Consider the following 19,740-nt stretch of genomic DNA (forward strand, 5'->3'; position numbering starts at 1 on the left):
CTATATCAGTTGGAGAGTTAAATGTCTGGTTTGCATTTGGGTTATTAAACTTTGCTTCTAATAAAGGAGGCCTTTTCATAATCTGAATGCTCCGGAAGGAGACTTAGGGGCGCTTAAGACCGCTGTTGTAAATGCCCCACTCACTGCTCTTCTCCCTTTCAGGTTCACCTTCTCTCCTCACCACCCCACCACTTTGATTCATGCTGCCACACTTAGTCTCATTTCTTGTGACACTTTGTTTTACTTTATATTGCTGGCTCAAGTGTTAGCAAGATAAACTATATCACTGTAGGTTAGCTATAGCATAAGATTGGCTATGTTATTTTTTGACATAAGGAGGTAGCAGAACATAGGGATAAAGTGCTTGGCATCTGGAGTCTGGCAGTCTGAATTCTAGAGCAGCAAGACAATAATAGTTGCTACCTCACAGGGTTATTGGAGTGAGGATTTAATAAGATAATGTCTGGCCCAAAGTAAATGCTCAATGTGTTTATGCTATTATTATTATCATATGTATTTTGGGAACTTAAAGGGACATGATCACATTTTAATTTTTATTATGAATTCATGTCTTATTTCCAAGACAGACTTGAAAATGGGGATATTTGGGACCAAGTAAGACAAAGCACTGGAGACTGAGAAGTAATGAGCAGGAGAGCTTGGTGGTGCCTCTGAATGTCCCTCCTGCTTTTCCTTTAGAACTACCAACATAGATGTGGCTTCATGTATTTTGACACTGGCCTAATTAGGATTGTTCCCTTCCTTCGATAATACAACATCTCAAAAGCTGACATAGTTCTGAATTTATGTGTCTTTGTTCTTAAGCCAAAGTGTTGTTCATAAAAACAAAATAAAACAGAAACCTCCACAGGAGCCTCCTCAGGGATCAAGGATGTCCTTAACACATCTAAAACAGTGCACATAACTTTTTGTACATTGATAATGCTTAATCAATATTTGTTGATGATGTTAATAAAGTGACATATTTGTTTCCATGCTTGGAAAATCTCAGCAGGATAGACTAGGTTGAGGAGCTGAGTCTAGTCATTTAACCAGGTCACAATCCCATAAAGCATAGATGAGCCCATTTCATACCTAATCCATGAATTCTACCAACTTAACACTGATCATACTTTGACCTGTGTAATATTTCCAATTAGTGGCTCTACATTTAAAAAGCAGATAAAAGTGTGGAGAAACTAGACAATATTAAAGAGAAATACCACCACCACCCCCCCAATTAAGTAAAGGAAAATAAGAAAGATTCTTTGAGGAAGGTTTGGATAAGTTGGTTAGAGATGGATAATGACCAATGGAAAGAGCTAATAATTAGATCTGAGAAAGTCTCAGTAATGAAGATGTGAAGCAACTGGAATAATATCTTGGGAAGTTAAAGAAATTCTACCATCAAAGATCCCAAGTAGTACCCTTTTTATCACTTTCTTCATTTCTTTTTGTTGTTTTCCTTTTTAAAATCTTCTCTTAAGGCATTATTTGTTGAGTTTATTTGCATTTGTGTGTCTTCTAGATTAGTCTTTATCTTTTAAACAATTTTCACTTTTATTTGTAACTTTCCTGAATATGTCACCCTTTTCTCTGAATTTTTTCTAATTTTGACACATGTTCTTTCATGTCTTGTATTATTTTCTTAGCTTGTTTTGAAATCATGGATTACAGTTTTAATCTGTTTTGTGGACAGGTCTATGTTGGTTTACGTTCTTAAAGAAGCAGACATTAAGATGGAATTAGATTTATGTGAGATTTATTGGGAGAATGCCTGTGAGGGAAAGAGAGAGGAAGCCAGAAGAGGCAGGAGGAGCTGTCAGACTGTGATGCAGGTCTGACCTCTGTGAAAGAGGGAGGGAAGGAAAACAGGTTGGATAGGCACACTTCTAAAAGTTTCAGCTAGGTTACTGGATGTTAAGGTGACCATCAGAGGAGTCTTGCATCCTGAGAAATGGATCTGACTTAGTATCCCTGCTACACTCAGTCATTGTCTGAGACAGCCCACGGGAAGCGTAGCAGATTCAGAGGGTGGCAGTTGGGGCCATCGGTTAATTATGATCCCCACAGCAGGAGATCTGAGTAGTTCATTTCCACAGCTGCCCTACAGCCACACAGATCTAGTTCTCCAGATAGGTTCAAGAGACAATTCCTTCAAGCTTTGTATGGGACTCTGTTTTGGAAGAGAAACTTGGAAGATGGAGGTTAGTGGGGAAAATTATAGTCACTGTTACTGCAGTTGATCTCAGGGCTGCAACTGGCACCCATCCTCTCCCTCCTTTACTATCCATTCTCATTTCCCTTCGCCTTCAGCTATTATGTCTCATTGGCTTGTCTGGTGTTATGACCCAAACCCTTGTTCCTGAGTGGTCCAAACTCTTGATAGTCATATCTTTCTCTGGCTGACGTTGCTGCACATATACACTCACAGCTACAATGGAGCATGGGAATGCTGGGAAGCACCCAAGTGGAACACTTGGGTTCCATATGAATTCTTCTCTACTCCCATTGTGTAAAAACAGCCCTACCTCTTCCTGCTAATTAGTGTTATTTAGTCCTGATAGTATGGTAACTCCTCTTCTCATCTGCTGCTCCCTAGACCCAAGAAATCCAAAGTGTCGTGGCAGCAGCTGTAGCTTGCAGTTCAGTTAGACTCTTGATATATCCCCTGGCAAGAGTGCATCCTCTTTGGGGACCTGGACCTTCGACCCTGCAGAGCCCAGAGTTACAGAGATGAAAGCATGAAATTTCTGTGGGTCAGTAGGAGTGATGGTAAGTGAAGCCATTCCTGCTTCTACTTCTTGATTACCAGATCTGTGTATTCTTCCTTTTAGGGACACAGTATCATTTAGAGGTTTCTGGTTCAATAAATACACTGCATCCTGAAGGACCGTACCCCATCCTTTCAGAATGTTGCCTCCAAACTGTTGCTTCAGCTGTGCCTTTAGAAAGCCAGCCTGTTACCCTCCCCTCTCCTCCCCTTCCTTTCCCTTCCTTCCCCTTTTCTTCCTCTCCCTTCCTCCCTCCTTTCCTCCTTTTCTCTTATCTATCTATCTGTCTTTTTTGGACCTGGAGTGACCTTCACTTTCTCTTTTGTTTTGAAGTAAATACCAATTAACTCTTCCCATTAGTCCCTTACTTTCCTCTAGAGGTAAGTGATATTGTTGAAGTAACTTCAACAGAAGTTAGGGGAGCTCTTATGAACTGTGATTAAATAGAATGTGGTAGTTTAGCTAATTCTCCTTGGTTATAGCCCTCTGTATCTTTGATTTTACTTATCAAGCCAGCAGAGCCACCTGGTGATGACTGCACTACCTTTTCCTCTTATGATATTTGACTTCTGTCTTTCCCAGATTGGATAAATAATTTATCCTCACCTGATTCACTGATGCAGGCCACATAGGAGGTCCCAAGCAATAGTCTTGATGCCAAAGGCAGGGTCATTCTTCCCCTGGCAGTGTCTGTGGTTATGATGGTAATGAAAGTGGGCTCTCACTGTGGGTATTTAATTGCTGCAACAGAAGGATTTTCTCTTCTTAGTTCAAATATACCCCACTGAACTAGTTTGAGAAATATCCAAGGTATGTGGGTGAAACCAAGCGATGCCCTGTGGGGCTCCTGGGCACTGAGGCCTTTTTTTTTTTTTTTTTTAAATTTATTTTTGGCTGTGTTGGGTCTTCGTTGCTGCGCGTGGGCTTTCTCTAGTGTGGCGAGCGGGGGCTACTTTTTGTTGCAGTGCGAGGGCTTCTCATTGCGGTGGCTTCTCTTGTTGCGGAGTACGGGCCCTAGGCTTGCGGGCTCAGTAGTCGTGGCACACGGACTTAGTTACTCTGCGGCATGTGGGATCTTCCCGGACCAGGGCTTGAACCCGTGTCCCCTGCATTGGCAGGCGAATTCTTAACCGCTGCGCCACCAGAGAAGTCCCACGGAGGCCTTTTTTGTCCCCTGTTTCTTGTAGGCAAGACTCCAGCCTCCATGACCTTCCCTCAGTTCCAAAGGGCAGATTCGAACAGTTGCTAATCAAGGGAGGAGCAGCCAAGAAACCACCTGAAGCCAGATTAAAGGGACCAGAGGAGCTCATCCAGATTAGGGGACCGACCACCTGAGACGAGATGAAGGGAGCACAGGCCCTGCTCACCCCTGACCTTGTCAGAGACCCCGCCCTTGAACCGTTGCTATAAAACTTCTCCTCCAATCCTCCCGGGTTGGGACATAGTTTTCAAGGACAGGAGCCCACTGTGTCCCCCTTTGCCTGGCAAAGTGATAAAGCTATCCTTTTCTACTTCACCCAAAACTCTGTCTCCAAGATTTGATTCGGCACCGGCGTACAGAGCCGTTGAGCTTTTGGCATCATGGGGACAAAATTTCTAAAATGCAGGCACCTGTCTGTTTTGCTCACTATACGCACAGCACTTAGAATAGTGCTTGTCACATCAAAGACCCTCAGAAAGAAATGTCAGGGGCTTCCCTGGTGGTGCAGTGGTTAAGAATCTGCCTGCCAATGCAGCGGACAAGGGTTCAAGCCCTGGTTTGGGAAGATCCCACATGCTGCGGAGCAACTAAGCCCGTGTGCCACAACTACTGAGCCTGTGCTCTAGAGCCTGCAAACCTAGAGCCCATGCTCCGCAACAAGAAAAGCCACCGCAGTGAGAAGCCCACGCACCGCAACGAAGAGCAGCCCCCGCTCACCGCAACTAGAGAAAGCCCGCACGCAGCAAGGAAGATCCAACGCAGCCAAAAATAGATAAATTAAAAAAAAAAAAAGAAATGTCAGTTAAATAAATGTTAGTAATCTAAGAATGACTCTCTGTTGTCTTCACGTAAGAATACATAGTTAACTAAAGTATCCTTTGTTTCTTGGTGTCCACATGGTAGTTTTTATTTTTTCAGTGGAATGCCATGGATTATTATTATCTGTATTGCTCTGTTAGTGGTCTGCTTTTCCTACTTAGCAACTTTCAGAAAGTCTTTCTTTTGTTATGTTTTAGACATTCTTTTTAAAGGCAATGGTATTGTGTTGCTTCTGCCTGTGGTGGGAATCTATGAGGTCTACCTATTTCTAAAACCAGATCCCTACCTCCCGCCAAAGAATATTTCTTCTATCTTTGATTATTGATTCTGTGTCTTGTGTTTTATGTTCATTTTTGGAATCTCAGTATATTTTAAGTTAGCTCTCTGGGAATCAAGTGAGATGCATTATCATTTTTCTCCCCCCTGTGGTTAAGGACAGTATCAATATCAACTGAATTAGCACCTCATTCTAATGTTTAGATGTTTAGGTTTCTGGCATTTGACTGAGATTTGTAAACTGTACTTTCTACAGCATGGGAAGGGGGAGTTATAGAAAAAAATTAAAATACATATTTTAAAGTAGAGATTTGGGGCCCTTTCAGGTTAGTAGGTCCTGTTAATAGGTTTGGGAAGCAAGTTAGATATTCAACAAGTAGGCATGGTACATTTCTACTGGTTCGACTTCTGTGTTGCTGGAATGCAATTTAAACATGACTCTGTGCTCAGAGTGACAGTTGTCCCAGGGAGGGAAGGTGAGGCCAGGAAAATTCTCTTGCAGTGATAAAGTCTCACTAGATCGACCAAGTTGAGTCAGAATGGGTGGCTATACATCTCTCTTATGGCTTTCAAGAATTCAGCAGGCCAAGAACTACAAGAAGAAAGGATATGTGTTTTATTTTGAGTAATAAGGTTAAATGTGAAGCCCCTAGGTTCAGGATTTCAAAGTATAGGCAATCCTGAGAGAAAATATTTATGACACATACACACTCACTTGATTAATGCAGCATTTACATTTATTTCTGTCAATTAGCTAAGCAAGCAAATGTGTAGTGTAGGAAAATAGGGACAGACACACATACCAACTTGGAAACCATTAGTGTCTCCATGCCAAGCTGCTGCTGCTGCCTAGTGACTGCTGCCCATCAGTGACCTCCATCTGCAAGATTTTCTCCACAAGGAGACTGGAGTCCCTTCAAAGACTGGTGGTAATGGTCTGCAGGAAACCTGATTCAACCTTCTCCATTAGAAGTGCAGGGATATTGGTGCTCGGTGCTCAATGTTCAGAGATGGTGTGGCTGCCCAAGCTTTTATGCTAAAACGCACACCAGGGATTGAGGGCTTCTGCAGGCAGCCAGGAACCTGACCCCAGGTCCTCACCAGTTCTTCCACAAAAACAAACAAGATGGTTACATTACTTATTTCAGATACAAACACATTTTCTGCTTTAAAAAATTTCTCTCGAAGACAGGTTTAAAAGTAAGATTTACATAAACATGTTTATGAAATTTTAAAATAACAATATGTTTATAATTTGACAAAGTGAAGTGAAAACCCTTTGTCAAAACAATTCACTTCAGTGGGAAGTGAGGCATCCTTTTAAAAATACCTAAACAAATCGCACAAATCACCATATGTGTCCAGTATTAGTTGGCTGGCTTCTGTCTGATTTGTCCCATGTGCTGTAGAGCTATAAGCAGTCTCCTATTGCTACTCAATCTTTCCACCAACTTAGGACCACAGCCTGGGCTGGCCGGATTCATTCAAGGGAACTGAGTGACCATCCCCTGCTCCCTGTCATCAACCTAAAGGAAAACTTTTTTTTGTTTGTTTTGTTTCTAAATACTGTATTTTTAAAAAAATTTCTTTAAAATAATTATGACAGTAAAGATCGTACTATGTGAAAGGGGACAGGTGTGAGTGGCTTAGAGCAGAGCCTCACCAATAGGAGAAAAATAGTGCAAGGAGTGTTTCCTTCCTATGTGGGGGGATGGGGGAGAGCTGCAACATCTCTACACTGGGGGACACCACTCACTGAATCAAGCTGTGCTGTCATCTCTGAAATCTGGCAGAAAGTGGAAAAAAATGACCATTTTTATAAAATAGGTAAAGAAAAATTCTGGAACAGTACATTCATTTTGTTTTTTGCTCACCTCGAGAAAAGTTTTAGTAGAATGAAACTGTAAGTAGGCGAAGTCAAGCAAGCACATGGTAAGTCTGGGGTTGCTTTGGTCCATCCATCCTGAATTTTCAGTGTTTCATCTGTGAAATACCAACAGCCATTGAGGCTGGCCCAGATATCCCTTTTGTTTCACCAGCACTGAGGTATGTTGTTAACACTCTAAACTGAAACAAAAACCAAGGACTTTAAGGAGAACAAGTCCCCACCCTGGTGATCACGAGCACTTGAAAGAGCTCATGAGGAAAGGCCACCACCACTGAGGGCCACATTTCAGTTATCAGCTCTCAGGCTGCTGTCCTGAGTAGGGAAAATAACTGAAATACTCAGCAATAGGAGAAAGGTTAAACAAGTGATGGCACCAACGTAGGATGGCGAACTAAGCTGCCATAAATTCCTCCCTAGGAGAAAGTTTATGGGAGTGGAAAAACATTCCTTTTATATTGCTGAGCAAAAAAGCAGAACATGACACGTGCCGCAACTACTGAAGCCCGTGAGCCTAGAGCCTGTGCTCCGCAACAGAAGAAGCCTGTGCCCTGCAACGAAGAGTAACCCCCGCTCACTGCAGCTAGAGAAAGTCCGCGAGCAGCAACGAAGACCCAAAGCAGCCAAAAAAAAATTAAAAATAAAATTAAAAAGCAGAACATGAAATAATATGTATCATATCACACATTTTAGTTTTGAATATAATCAGAAAAAAATACTGGTTGGAAATTTGCAAATACAGAGAGTGGTTGGTGAGATTACAGCTGACTAGGTTTTTGTTTTTTTTTTTAAGATTTGTAACTTTTCCAAATTTCCTAACAATTCTTTATTGAATACATGTTACTTCTCTAATTAGAAACATTTTAAAAAATCTTATTTAAAATATTTGCCCCTTAAATCAGACATTCTGAGGTCTTTTCCAGCCTCACAAGATCCTCTTCTTGCTGCAGTGGGGACTGCACATTTGTCTAGAATTTTGTACTCTTCCTCCCAGTAAGTGATATTGATAGAGGGATGTTTAAAATCCCAGGGCTGCTCAGAGAATTTCTGACTACTTTTGAGGGGGTCAGTCCACTTCTTTTCCCGAGGCGCCCCTCAGAATAAATGCTTTACTCTCTTCATAACTGAAATTTTCTATTTGTTGTCTTTCAGAAGGCTGATTGGGAACACATGCCATCCAAAGACCCTCTCCTCTTTTTTTTTTTTTTTTTTTCTTCTGTGATGAGGACTTTTAAGATCTACTCTCTTAGAAACTTTCAATTATGCAATACGGCATTAACTATAGTCACCATGCTGTCATTACTTATTCATTTCATTGAATACGTAATGAAGTTTGTACCTTTTGACCCCCTGCACCCATTTTGCCCACCCCTACCCCCTGAAACCTCTACTTTTGATCCAAGAATATTTTTTCCAAGATGAATCATCATTCACTTCTCCCTTGGTCTCCTGCCATTCTATCTTATGAGGCAAAGCTTGGTGTCAGGAAGAACATACAAGCTTAGTATGAGCACACACAGAGTACCATTAAAAGCCCTGATATTTTTAAGCTGTGGTAGAACATGAGGAAAAGGCAAAGAACTCCAACCAGCAGCAGCCTTGACTGGCAACAGCTGTTATTGGGGTAATCTTCCGAAGAGGGAGTAAATTACAGCTATGTGTATATATGTGAGGGTGTTATCAGGCCCTTTCCATATTTTTGGACAGCAATACCACAGAAATGAATAATTGCTTCCACAAGACTCTTAGGCAACCAACAAGGACCTACTGTATAGCACAGGGAACTATACTCAATACTCTGTAATAACTATAAGGGAAACGAATCTGAACCTAACATGATATTATAAATCAACTATGCTTCAATTAAAAACATAGGACTTCCCTGGTGGCGCAGTGGTTAAGAATCCGCCTGACAATGCAGGGGACACAGGCTCGAGCCCTGGTCTGGGAAGATCCCACATACCGCAGAGCAACGAAACCCGTGCGCCACAACTACTGAGCCTGCGCTTCAGAGCCGGTGAGCCACAACTACTGAGCCCGCGTGCTGCAACTACCGAAGCCAGTGTGCCTAGAGCCCGTGCTCCACAACAAAAGAAGCCACCGCAATGAGAAGCCCGCACACCGCAACAAAGAGTAGCCCCCGCTCGCCACAACTAGAGAAAGCCCGAGTGCAGCAATGAAGACCCCATGCAGCCAAAAATAAATAAAATAAATAAATAAATTTATATATATATAAAAAAAGATAGCTTGTGCACAAGGGAGAAGATGGGGAAAAAAGTGCTAGCTCCCTGAGTAGAAGGGGCAAGTTGCTTTTATAACAAAATGGAGGGTTTGTCTCATGATTACCAATAATTTCCAGAAATCATCAAACTTCTTTGATCAGCAGCAGGTGGCTCCATGATGGCCAGGAATGGGGAGGCTAACGACGCACAGGGCAGGCAGCCAGCAGTGCTTAAATGCCACACTAAAGAAAAGAAACAGCATAACTGGAGTCAGTGGACCAACCAGCTCCTAGATAAACATGAGGAAAAGGCAAAGAACTCACAGCCTTGACTGGCAATAGCTGCTGTTGCTCGTTATGGAAGGGAAGGCAGGTCTTCTCAGTACCTTTGCCTAAAAAGATAACACTGTTAGCAGGGTAATCTTCGGAAGAGGGAGTAAATTACAGTTGTGTGTACATAGGAGAGAGCGTGTGTGTGTGTGTATCTGTCATGGAGGTGGTGTGTGAAATGGGTGGTGACTCTGTGTGTCTCTCTCCTACAGATGCCTCTGCATCTATAAGGAACCCGAGAGTTAGGTAGAGGGAGAGATGCTGTCTGCTGGGAGCAAGGGAGAAGGGCTTTGCTGTCCTTGACTGACCTCTCTGCTTTGTGGGTCCTGCACACTCCAGGCTAGCCCATGGGGATTCAGTGCCCCCCTGTGGTTGGCATGGTTCTTCCTAACTTTCCCCAGCTCCCAGGTCCCTTCCTAAGTCAATCCTGAATTTGGTTTCTAGTTACCACGCCCCAACTAACTCAGCTCTCCCTCCTGTCCTATGGTTCTTATTCCATTCTTCCTCATTTCCAGCTCATTCAGAAATCACTTCTGTTCATCTTCTGTTTCCTTAGGGCCCTCTCTGGCTCCTTGCTGGGGATTCAGAGCTTTCGAAAATGATCAAGATTGTTCCTTTTTCTGATCCTGATGTTCTCTCTATGAAGCATTCTCTAGCTCTGCTCCAGCTCTTGATACAATATGGTTCAAACTAAAGATGATTCCAGTCCTGGTTGGTAAGGATCTTGGCAAAAGAAAAGGAAATGGTCATTGAAAGTATGGCTGAAAGCAGAGGAGGCTAAAGGGGAATCTACAGGCCGCTGGGATGGGAGGGGGCAAAAAATGCATGACCCACCCATGCTTGAAATCTCCAGCCTCTGCTCACTGACCTCAAATGCTGATAGCATCAGTGACCCAGAAACATGTGAAGAGCCTCGGAATCTAACGTGCTTCTCCTCAAGCCTCCTTTCTATAGTCACACAAATCCTCTGTACCAGAAATAGCTCTCTAACTTCCATATAATCATGTCCCTTCCAATTTCTCCTTCCAAAGTCTGGGCAAGATCACTGGAGTTGAAAGCAGCAGAGAATTGATGGTGTGTGGGACGTCTTCTGTTTAAAGGAAGCAGGGCAGACAGATCGACCTTCTAAAGGCACAGCTGAAAAATTTTTTTGGCCCTCATTTCAGCAAAATCACTGTGTTGTTCCAGTCCAGATTTCTACATAATTTATGTTCTTTGGACAGCAATTGATGTCAAATTAGCCAGTCTTTCTTGAATCATTGTAGTTATTAGTTTTTAAAAATTAATGTAATTTGAAAATATTTTGCTCTGTTAAGTCCATAGCAACTGGTATTGTTAATACAGTTCTTAAAGCAATACTTAGATTTGGAAATGAATTGGTAGTTTTATATACCATGTTCTCACACTGTAATGGGGTTGCATATGTTGAATTAACATGATCACATTAAATGTTAAGGACTATTTTATTATATAAAGTACTATAACTTACATTGTGATTTTTACCATTTCTTAAAGCATTATCTAGATACATAGATAGTTATAAAGAATTTGTATCAAGTTCACACATATTGTCCAAGCCTACATATACAAATTTAAGAGTAAAGACATTGTTGTCTATTGCAAACTGTGCCTCAGCTGCTAAGTACAACTATTGGGGATATTGTGCTAATTTTTGAGTACCTTCAGAACTGTGCATTGGAACATGAAGGGAAAAAAGAAATAGGTGCTTTGTACCATGTTACATCATAACATAAAAATGCACTGCAGTCATGCTCTCTGAGAGGAAGAATTTGACAAATTTGTCTTTTTTTTGCTATATGCTTCTGCTGCCTAGTCCTTCCTGTATTTGGAAGCAGTGCCTGTCTCCTATCCTGGAAGAGGCACAATCTATAAGGAGTCTTGTCACTCGACATAGTCACCTTTAAGGATTTGGGCAAGAGATGTGGAAAAGTGTTTCCCCTGGATTAGAGCCATGTCAGTCCGAAAGCAGAAGCTTAGGATGATAGGTTGCACTGGATCCCAAGTAACAGAGGCACATCTGTTGTTTAGTAAATTTATTATTTATATGTCTACATTAGTTACTTGTGGGGCTTCCTCAAATGTGAGGCCCAGGGAAGGGGCTCTCCTTTCTTGGGCCTAAGGGTAGTTCTGGCTGTATCTTCAGCACTTAGGCAAAGTCAGGCATATAGTCAGAGCAGATTCCTAGTAAGCATCCGATCAAAAAAATTTTTGAGTGAGTTGGATGAGTTCCTGAAAGAGATGGTTGCTGGCTCTCTGGATGCTCTATAGTTGGTGAACTTTTAAACAAGAAGAGAATGTTTTCAGGGCAGGAAAAGGTTAGAATTGTCGGCCAGGAAGAGACTAGTTTAGAAATGTTCTCTAAACAGAATACAGATGAGCTCTCAAGTTGACTTTGTATGGACCTAAGGAGGGTAGTTTCTACTTGAGCCATGAAGGCTGGACCCAGAGTTCAGACTGAAAGAACCCTGCTTCTTCAGAGATCAAGGGATAAAGAGCTCTGGCCTAAAATGGGGACTAGCTGTACATGTGAACTTTGAAGTGCACTGCAGCAGGCTTCACAGCCTGAATGGTGGCTGAGAGTGTGGCAAGCACGTTGTGTGGCTTGAGACAGTACCCAGAAATGTTCCCTAATGCTCTCTAGTTAGCATGTACTGTGAAAAGCCATTGTCACCATGGTGACAACGCGCTTTACGTAACTATCTATCAGAGGAAACGGGAGAGGCCTCCCTCATGCCGGAGAGGTATAGGGATAGAATAGGATCTCTCAGGCCACACTTTTTGGAGAAAAAGACTTTGTCTTTCAAATTTATATCGCAACAACTTAACCAGCTGACTGCAAAGCTGGCTAAGAAGTTTTCAGTGTGGGCATGTCCTTGACCTGTGCTCTGGCAAAACCACATGCTGCCTACTCCTGCTTTCCCTCTCCATCGAGAGGTTTAAGGGAAGAAGTTCTAGAGAACAGACTTGACAAATTTCAAGGGATAGATGGGATAGATCTTTTTTTTTGCAGACTTGCACGTTTCCATAAATTTTAGGCATCTGCTGAAAACTGTCAGACTGTATTTCTTATCTGTAGCTCCCACCAAGAAAATAAAGTCTGTAACGTGGAGAATCTTACCTGTGTTGGGCCTTGTAGCAAACTTAGGTTGTACGCTGCCCTTCTGGGGCATGTTGATATGGATCTACAGAGCTTAGGAAACAAGTCCTTCATTCAACTGCAAGGTTGGGCCTGTGGCTCCTTGCTTAAGCGGAGAAAGAAATTTGGCTGTAGCCTTGGCAAGCTGTCAGAAAATGATTACTAAGATATAAAGAGACAGTTCACAGTAGAGGATTATGATTAGTGAAATAAAAATTGGGGAAACTATTTAACCTCACTAGTAAAGAAATACATGTTGAAACATTAGGATAGGGACTTCCCTGGTGGGCCAGTGGTTAAGACTCCGCACTTCCACTGCAGGGGGCACGGGTCTGATCCCTGGTCAGGGAGCTAAGAGCCCCGCACGCCGCGTGGCACAGCCAAAAATACAGCCCCCCCACCCCCCCCACCCCCCCAAAAAAAGCATTAGGACACAGTTTCTCCCATTAAAATAGCAAGGTTGCAGTGAAACTTATATTCCACAGCAGATGGCATTATAAATAGGTGTTAACGTTTTGGAGGGCAGTTTTGCAATATATCAAGAGCCGAAAGGATTGTTTGTGTTCTTTGATCCATTGATCCCAATTTTGTTATTCTGTGCACATTTATAGGGTCCCTTCCAAATGACAGATAACATTCTAGGCAGAGACATCAGAGACTGGTGTTGCATACTGTGCCCTTCAGGAACTGACGGACGGCTGGGGGAAAACATACCAATAATCAGATAATAATAATACAGAGGTGAATGGGGAAGATGGGGGCCTACCTGCAGGTCTGGTGAGGGTGCGGCAGGGGACAGGGAAGGTTTCCTGCAGGAGATGACACCACGCTGAATCTGGGAGGATAAATAATTACCCTGGAAAACCACGTGGGGAAGGATGTTCCAGGCAGAGCCAGAATAAGACCTGGAGGTGGCTGTCCATGGTTCAGCTGGGCTGGAGGAGAGGCCTGGAAGTGATTTCAGCAAGTTAGTCAACCATTCTCAAGGCTGACATTAGAAAAACTTTTTACACGTTTAGTTTCTTTCCCTTGACTCTGGTTTTTTTTTTTTTTTTAAATTTATTTTTATTTATTTATTTATTTTTGGCTGTGTTGGGTCTTCGTTTCTGTGCGAGGGCTTTCTGTAGTTGCGGCGAGCGGGGGCCACTCTTCATCGCGGTGCGCGGGCCTCTCACTATCGCAGACTCTCTCGTTGCGGAGCACAGGCTCCAGACGCGCAGGCTCAGTAATTGCGGCTCACGGGCCCAGCTGCTCCGGGCCCCGCAGCACGTGGGATCCTCCCAGACCAGGGCTCGAACCCGTGTCCCCTGCATTAGCAGGCAGATTCTCAACCACTGCGCCACCAGGGAAGCGCGACTCTGGTTTTTATTTTCTGCCTAGAGGTACATATTCATCCCTTCACTTCCCTGGGACAGACATAGGCAAATCATGCCACCTTGGCTACAAACTCCCGTGTAGTAGCAGCTGGCAAGCATGAGCTGCATTCCCTGGGTCTCTTTAACACAATGCAGGACTTCAGTGATCCCTGAGCCCCTAATAAGAAGCAGAGATGACTTCTTGGGTAGGAGAGACTGGCAGCTGGAGCCACAGGGCACAAGACAGGCAAGACCTACATGATCCTTTCCCTTTCCCATGGCAGCTCCATCTGGCATGGGGCCCCTGGTGCCTTGGCAGAGCAGAGAGTCAGGCCACAGTATAGGAGAAAGTGATGGGAACATACACTAACTGTCTCCAGAGAAGAATGGACTTAATCCTGCTCACCAGCATTGCCAAGAGTGAGATGGGAAGATTGAAAGCCTGAGAATTATAACCTAAAGGAAAAGTTAAAGGAGAGGGCCTGGGGAAGAAAAAGTTTTGCAACACTAAGAAGAGTCAACATGTAGTTTGTTTTTATATTCCATCTCCTCCAAAACAAGAACAAGCTGAATGGGGTCACAATTGCAGTACATTGGTCCCAAAGGCATTTAGACATATGAGAAAGCACTCTCTAGCAGTGATCATGTAGATGCCAGCATAGGGATCTGGGAGACCCTGGAGAGCTCTATGGATAGGAGAAGCCCTGTTATCACCCCACCATGCTGTGAATGGCTAGATGGCTGAGATGCCGGGTTTAGGGACTCAGGCACCCTCCTTTCGCCTAGGGGGTGGCTCCATTTCATTCGGTAAAGATCTGCTTAGCAAGTGCTGTGGACCATGCATCATAAGTGAACGTGTATCTATCTTTTACTTCAATTTTCCAGATGAGGGATAATGATTCTTGTCTAAGGGCCTGTGGCAGATCAGAATAGGGTCTGAAGCACAGGGCAAGCCCTGAATCCAGGAGGAAGAAGGCCAATCAGGGCTGAGTGGTCAGGCTGAAGCTGAAAGAACCAACTAATAGAAAAGCAAAGACTTGGCTGAGCAAGAGGGTGACCCAGTCTGCAGTGCATGAAGTTGATGAGGCATTTAGAGAGCTGTCCCCAAGTGTGGAGTGTGACCAAAAAAGTCTTGAGACCAAAGTTCTGGCTCTCATGATGGAAGGAGGAGAGGACTAGGGGGTTAGGATTTTTCTTCATGGAACCTGGGAGGGCATTAGAGGAGCAGCGTTACTTACACGGTCAGCACCAATTCTTTTCCTCAGATCTCAGCTCCTGCTCTTCCTGCCTTCCGTCCTCAGGTCCTCTTCCCTTCCTTCCAGCTGACTCTGAGGGACCCTTCTTCACTGGGAACCTATGAATATTCTCTTCCCCAGGCCCTTTGATTTCCTGGCTTCAAATGAGAGAGCCCCAGGGCTACTTAGGGGAGAGGACAGTCAGGGTGGAGGCTGGCTTGTTGCTCAGACTGGGTTGCATTTGGTGAAAGGATTTACGCTTTCTAGTTAGACTCTCTTCTTCCTTACCACTGCTCTTCCAGATGAAATGGAACAATTGGATTCCTTCCCCTTACAACCTGTGGCAAAAAAAGAGGCTCAAGGAGAGGAGACAATTATCTGGGGAGTCCGGGAGTTGGGGCTGCCTTCTATTTGCTTCTTTTCACCCTCCAGGCCATGCCTGGGTCTGATTTCCCCAAGGACCACTGGGCTCCTGCTATGCAGTCTCGTCACATATTGCTTGAGGTCCTATTTGAGTGTCAAGACTGAAAGTCTCAACTTTCATCCCTGGAAGATAATGGGACAGTACTCCTTACTCAGCCCCACCACACGCAGTCCCTCCCTCCCTGGGCAATAGAACAATACACCTTGGGAGGGAAAGACCCTCAACACTTCTCCAGCCACAGAATCCTCAACTCTAACTCTGCGAGATCCTCAGCCCCAGGGCCTATTAAAGGGGGCTGGGCACATGAGGTCAAGACTGTGGGAGTGAGGATTCTCACTGGAGGGGTAGCAATAGCTGTGGCGACCCTTCTGTGGTCCTGGGCAGAAGAGTGGGTAAGGGGCTGAGTGAGGTAGTTATAAATAAGGCAAAGTGAGCATGAGAGGAAGAGGAGGCTGGGGAGGCTTTCTTAGTTTGCAGCATGAGGCAGGTTTCTAATGGTGGAGAACTTTGCTTTTATTGAATTTGAAGGGCTCACCATTATTCTAGCCTGCCTCTCACTTTTTAGCTGTCTGACTTCGGGCAGGTCGCTGAAACTTTCTGAGAGTCAGTTATCTCTTTATAAAATGGGATTGTAAAAATGCTTGCCTTAACTCATAAGGCTGTGGTGAGGCTCAGATGGGAAGAAAAAAGAAAAAAAAAAAAAGCTCTGTAATCCGTAAACCACTTCACAAATGTAAGTTATGGCAATTACTGAGGAGCGGTTAGGTGAGGATCATAGATCCTTTGGGATAAGATGGGATCTCTGCACCACGTTTAGAAGGAGGTGGGATGTGGCCTCTTCTTGTGTGACAGCTCCCTCTACCTCAGTTCCTTGAAGAAATCTAGACCCCAGCACTGTGATCAGGAATGTGCTGGGCCAGTGCAGAGGGATGGGGAATAAAGGAAGGGGAAGCCCTAGAGAAGAAAAAGAAGGAGATGCGTCAAGTAGAAGAGGGTGTGGCCAAGTGAGTGTCCGGAACTGGTGCAGAAGAGGGAGTGTCAGCAAATTCCAACAGAGTGGCGAGAACTTGCAGTACTACATTTCCTGACTAGGAGGGGGGAAGATACTGCGTCTCGGGGAAGAGACATTCTCACTGCGTGCCTTTCACAGAAAACACGGTTATGACGTGGACCCTCCTCCAGTTTCTGCTGCTAGATCAGACTGTTTTTCTCCCAGGCCCAGGACTGCCACAGCGTCATCATGACTACCCCAGGTCCAGGATCCCGCGTGGGTCCAGTCAGTACCACCACGTGATGACGCAGCACAGGGGAAGGGTCTCTAGGGTCTGCAAGTCCCTCAATACCTTCCTTCGCCAGAGCTTGCAAAGGGTAAATGACGTGCAGCGCCATACCTACCAGGTGCCGGAATGAATGAGTTTTCCGCCTCTGAAAGCTCACCACCAAGTGGTATCTCTGGGGTCCTAGCCCTCTGACTGTCCTTACAGGTCGAGGATCTGGTCCTGGCACATCCGAGTGGCCTGTGTGCGGGATCAGCAGGTTCATCTGGAGGGCTGGACTCCCGGGTCACCGGGTCCTCCGTGGGCCGTCTGAGGATCTCAGCGCCCCAGCGCCTTAATTGGACCGCCTTTTGTGGTGCTTCCCCCTCGTTAGACTTCTTCCCCGAATCTGCACAGCTCACTGACCCCAGCCCACCTTCTGTCTCAGGGCGCCTCAAGTGACAGGGAGTGGGGTGAGGAGACATGGGTGTACGACGGGAGAATGGCTATGCTGTCTCCTCCGCGCGTGATTGCCCTTCCTGCCAGATGAGTGCAGGGCCCCCGTGACATCCTAGGCTGAGACTTGCCACTTGGCCGGCTTTTCCCTGGTCACCCTTTCGCCTGGGGAATCTTCGCAGGGTTCGCAGTGCGTGGGGTGGGAGCAGGGCAGCATCTACTTCGGGAAGCCTTGATCCCGCCCTAGGGTTATGCTCTCTGAGTCATGGAGGCAATTTGCTCACGAGCTGTTCTCATAAAACTGATCCTGGCTGACAGCGTTTCCTCTGGCGGCTCTACCCTCTTCTCTGGCGGAGGCGCCGCGCACCGCACCGGCAGGCAGGGGGCGCTATGCTGCTGGCTCCCCACGAGCCGAGAGCAACAGGTCGAAATTTCCCTCTTGGCTCTGCTTAGCAAGGCTGAGACCGGCTTTATTTTTTAAAAGCCTTTTTGAGCCCTGAGAGGAACAACAGAGAAACAGACACATAGGTTTAAATATCCTAAAACAGATCAGCTGCCAAAGTACAAGATTTTTACCCTTCCGCGGCGAACTGGCCCCCTGCCTTATTCTACCTGCTGCCTTGGGATAGTCACACTTTTTCAAAGACAGAAGAGCAGCAGCAGACACATCTACTGAGCATCCATTGTGTACCATGAGCCGCCAACAGTAGAGTGAAGATGGAGGAGGACCAGGGGAGGAGGGAGAGAGTATCAGCAGAGCGCTTCTCTTTTCTGCTCCAAGAGCAGGCGCTCTCTGTGAGCGTGTCTCTCTCTCTCTGTCTCTCTCACTATCATCATTTGTATCTCTGTCTCTGATAGTACGGGCATATGGTAAAAATATAACCTCAAACATTAGCGATGTGTATCCAGTGAAAAGAATATCTTCCTTTAATATTTGTCTTTTAGGCCCCAGTTTCTTTTCTAACAGCAACAGATATTTAGTTTCTTTGTATCTTTTCACAGTCGATACATAATATATATGCCTATACACCTATATATATTTATTGGTATGTATAGAGGTTTGTGTGTGTTTGTGTGTACCTCTTCCATTTACCCCACGCATAGTAGTATCATATACAGTGTTCCGCACCTTATTTTTTAACTACTATGTTTTGGCGAAGGATGTACCTCACTCTAGTTAATGGCTGCATGGTATTCTCATCTGTGGCTATTTAATCATAGATACAATCATACAGTTTGTTCCAGTCTTTTACTGCTAGAAACAAGATAGAATGTATATCCTGGAACAAAATAGCAACATCAAACCCTTTGTATTCAGCTGTTGACCAGCTCACTCCCATACATGATTAACGTTCCCAAGACCCCAGCACTGAAGCTCCTGCAAGCTGTGGGGTGGAGGGGAGTTGTGAGTTGGCAGCACCAAGTCTTCCAGATGCACCCAGTATCGTTGACCCCAAGGAAGCCTGGGAGACTATTATTTTTCAGAACATAACAACACGACCAGGGGACGTTTCCTTGTTGTGAGAGCCCAGTGACATATCTGCACATGGAAGTCAGCATTATAGTTTCAAAGTTCTGGTCTTTTAATACGAGAGAAAGCAAATACCTATTTATATGTGTTAGATAAACTAGATACAAGTAAGAACAGCTAATTTAGTTTCATATAGAGAGAATTTTAGAGCAAATTGCAAGCTCTCATTTTCAAGCAACTTCTGTGGGGTAAGCACTTTACATAAATTGACTCATTTAACCCTCATGACAACCCATGAGGTAGATACCATTCGTCTCATTTCTTTTTTTAAATTTATTTATTTTTATTTTTGGCTGCCTTGGGTCTTTGTTGCTGCGCACGGGCTTTCTCTAGTTGCGGTGAGCGGGGGCTACTCTTCATTGCGGTTCGCAGGCTTCTCATTGGGTGGCTTCTCTTGTTGCGGAGCACGGGCTCTAGGCTCACGGGCTCAGTAGTTGTGGCTCGCGGGCTCTAGAGCGCAGGATCAGTAGTTGTGGCGCACGGGCTTAGTTGCTCCGCGGCATGTGGGATCTTCCCGGACCAGGGCTCGAACCCGTGTCCCCTGCACTGGCAGGCGGATTCTCAACCACTGTGCCACCAGGGAAGTCCCCATTAGTCTCATTTTAAAGGTGATCAAACAGAGGCCCACACAGTTAACAGACAATAGCGCAGAACCAGGAGTGTCTCCCTCAAAAGCCAAGTGTTCCCATTTATTCCGGGCTGCCTCTGAAGAGGGAGCTGGGGTGCACCGTATGTTTAGGGTATCTCCTTTGGCAAAAACCGATGTTGAAGAGAGCAAGCTGGTTCCAGAGGGCTCATACATTTTAAAAAAACTGGTTGG

At 44.7% G+C, this 19,740-nt stretch overlaps 1 long non-coding RNA gene across 1 annotated transcript in view; it reads left to right on the top strand.

The window, feature by feature from the left end:
- Positions 1–19,740, top strand: part of LOC137758973 (uncharacterized) — a 52,156-nt gene that overhangs the window by 2,005 nt on the left and 30,411 nt on the right. Inside the window, exon 3 of the long non-coding RNA XR_011073035.1 lies at positions 2,603–2,775. This is a non-coding gene — a long non-coding RNA (uncharacterized lncRNA). The remainder of the gene's footprint in view (positions 1–2,602; positions 2,776–19,740) is intronic.

Source organism: Eschrichtius robustus, chromosome 1 (assembly GCF_028021215.1).
Source record: "Eschrichtius robustus isolate mEscRob2 chromosome 1, mEscRob2.pri, whole genome shotgun sequence".
In the NCBI taxonomy this organism is placed as follows: Eukaryota; Metazoa; Chordata; class Mammalia; order Artiodactyla; family Eschrichtiidae; genus Eschrichtius; species Eschrichtius robustus.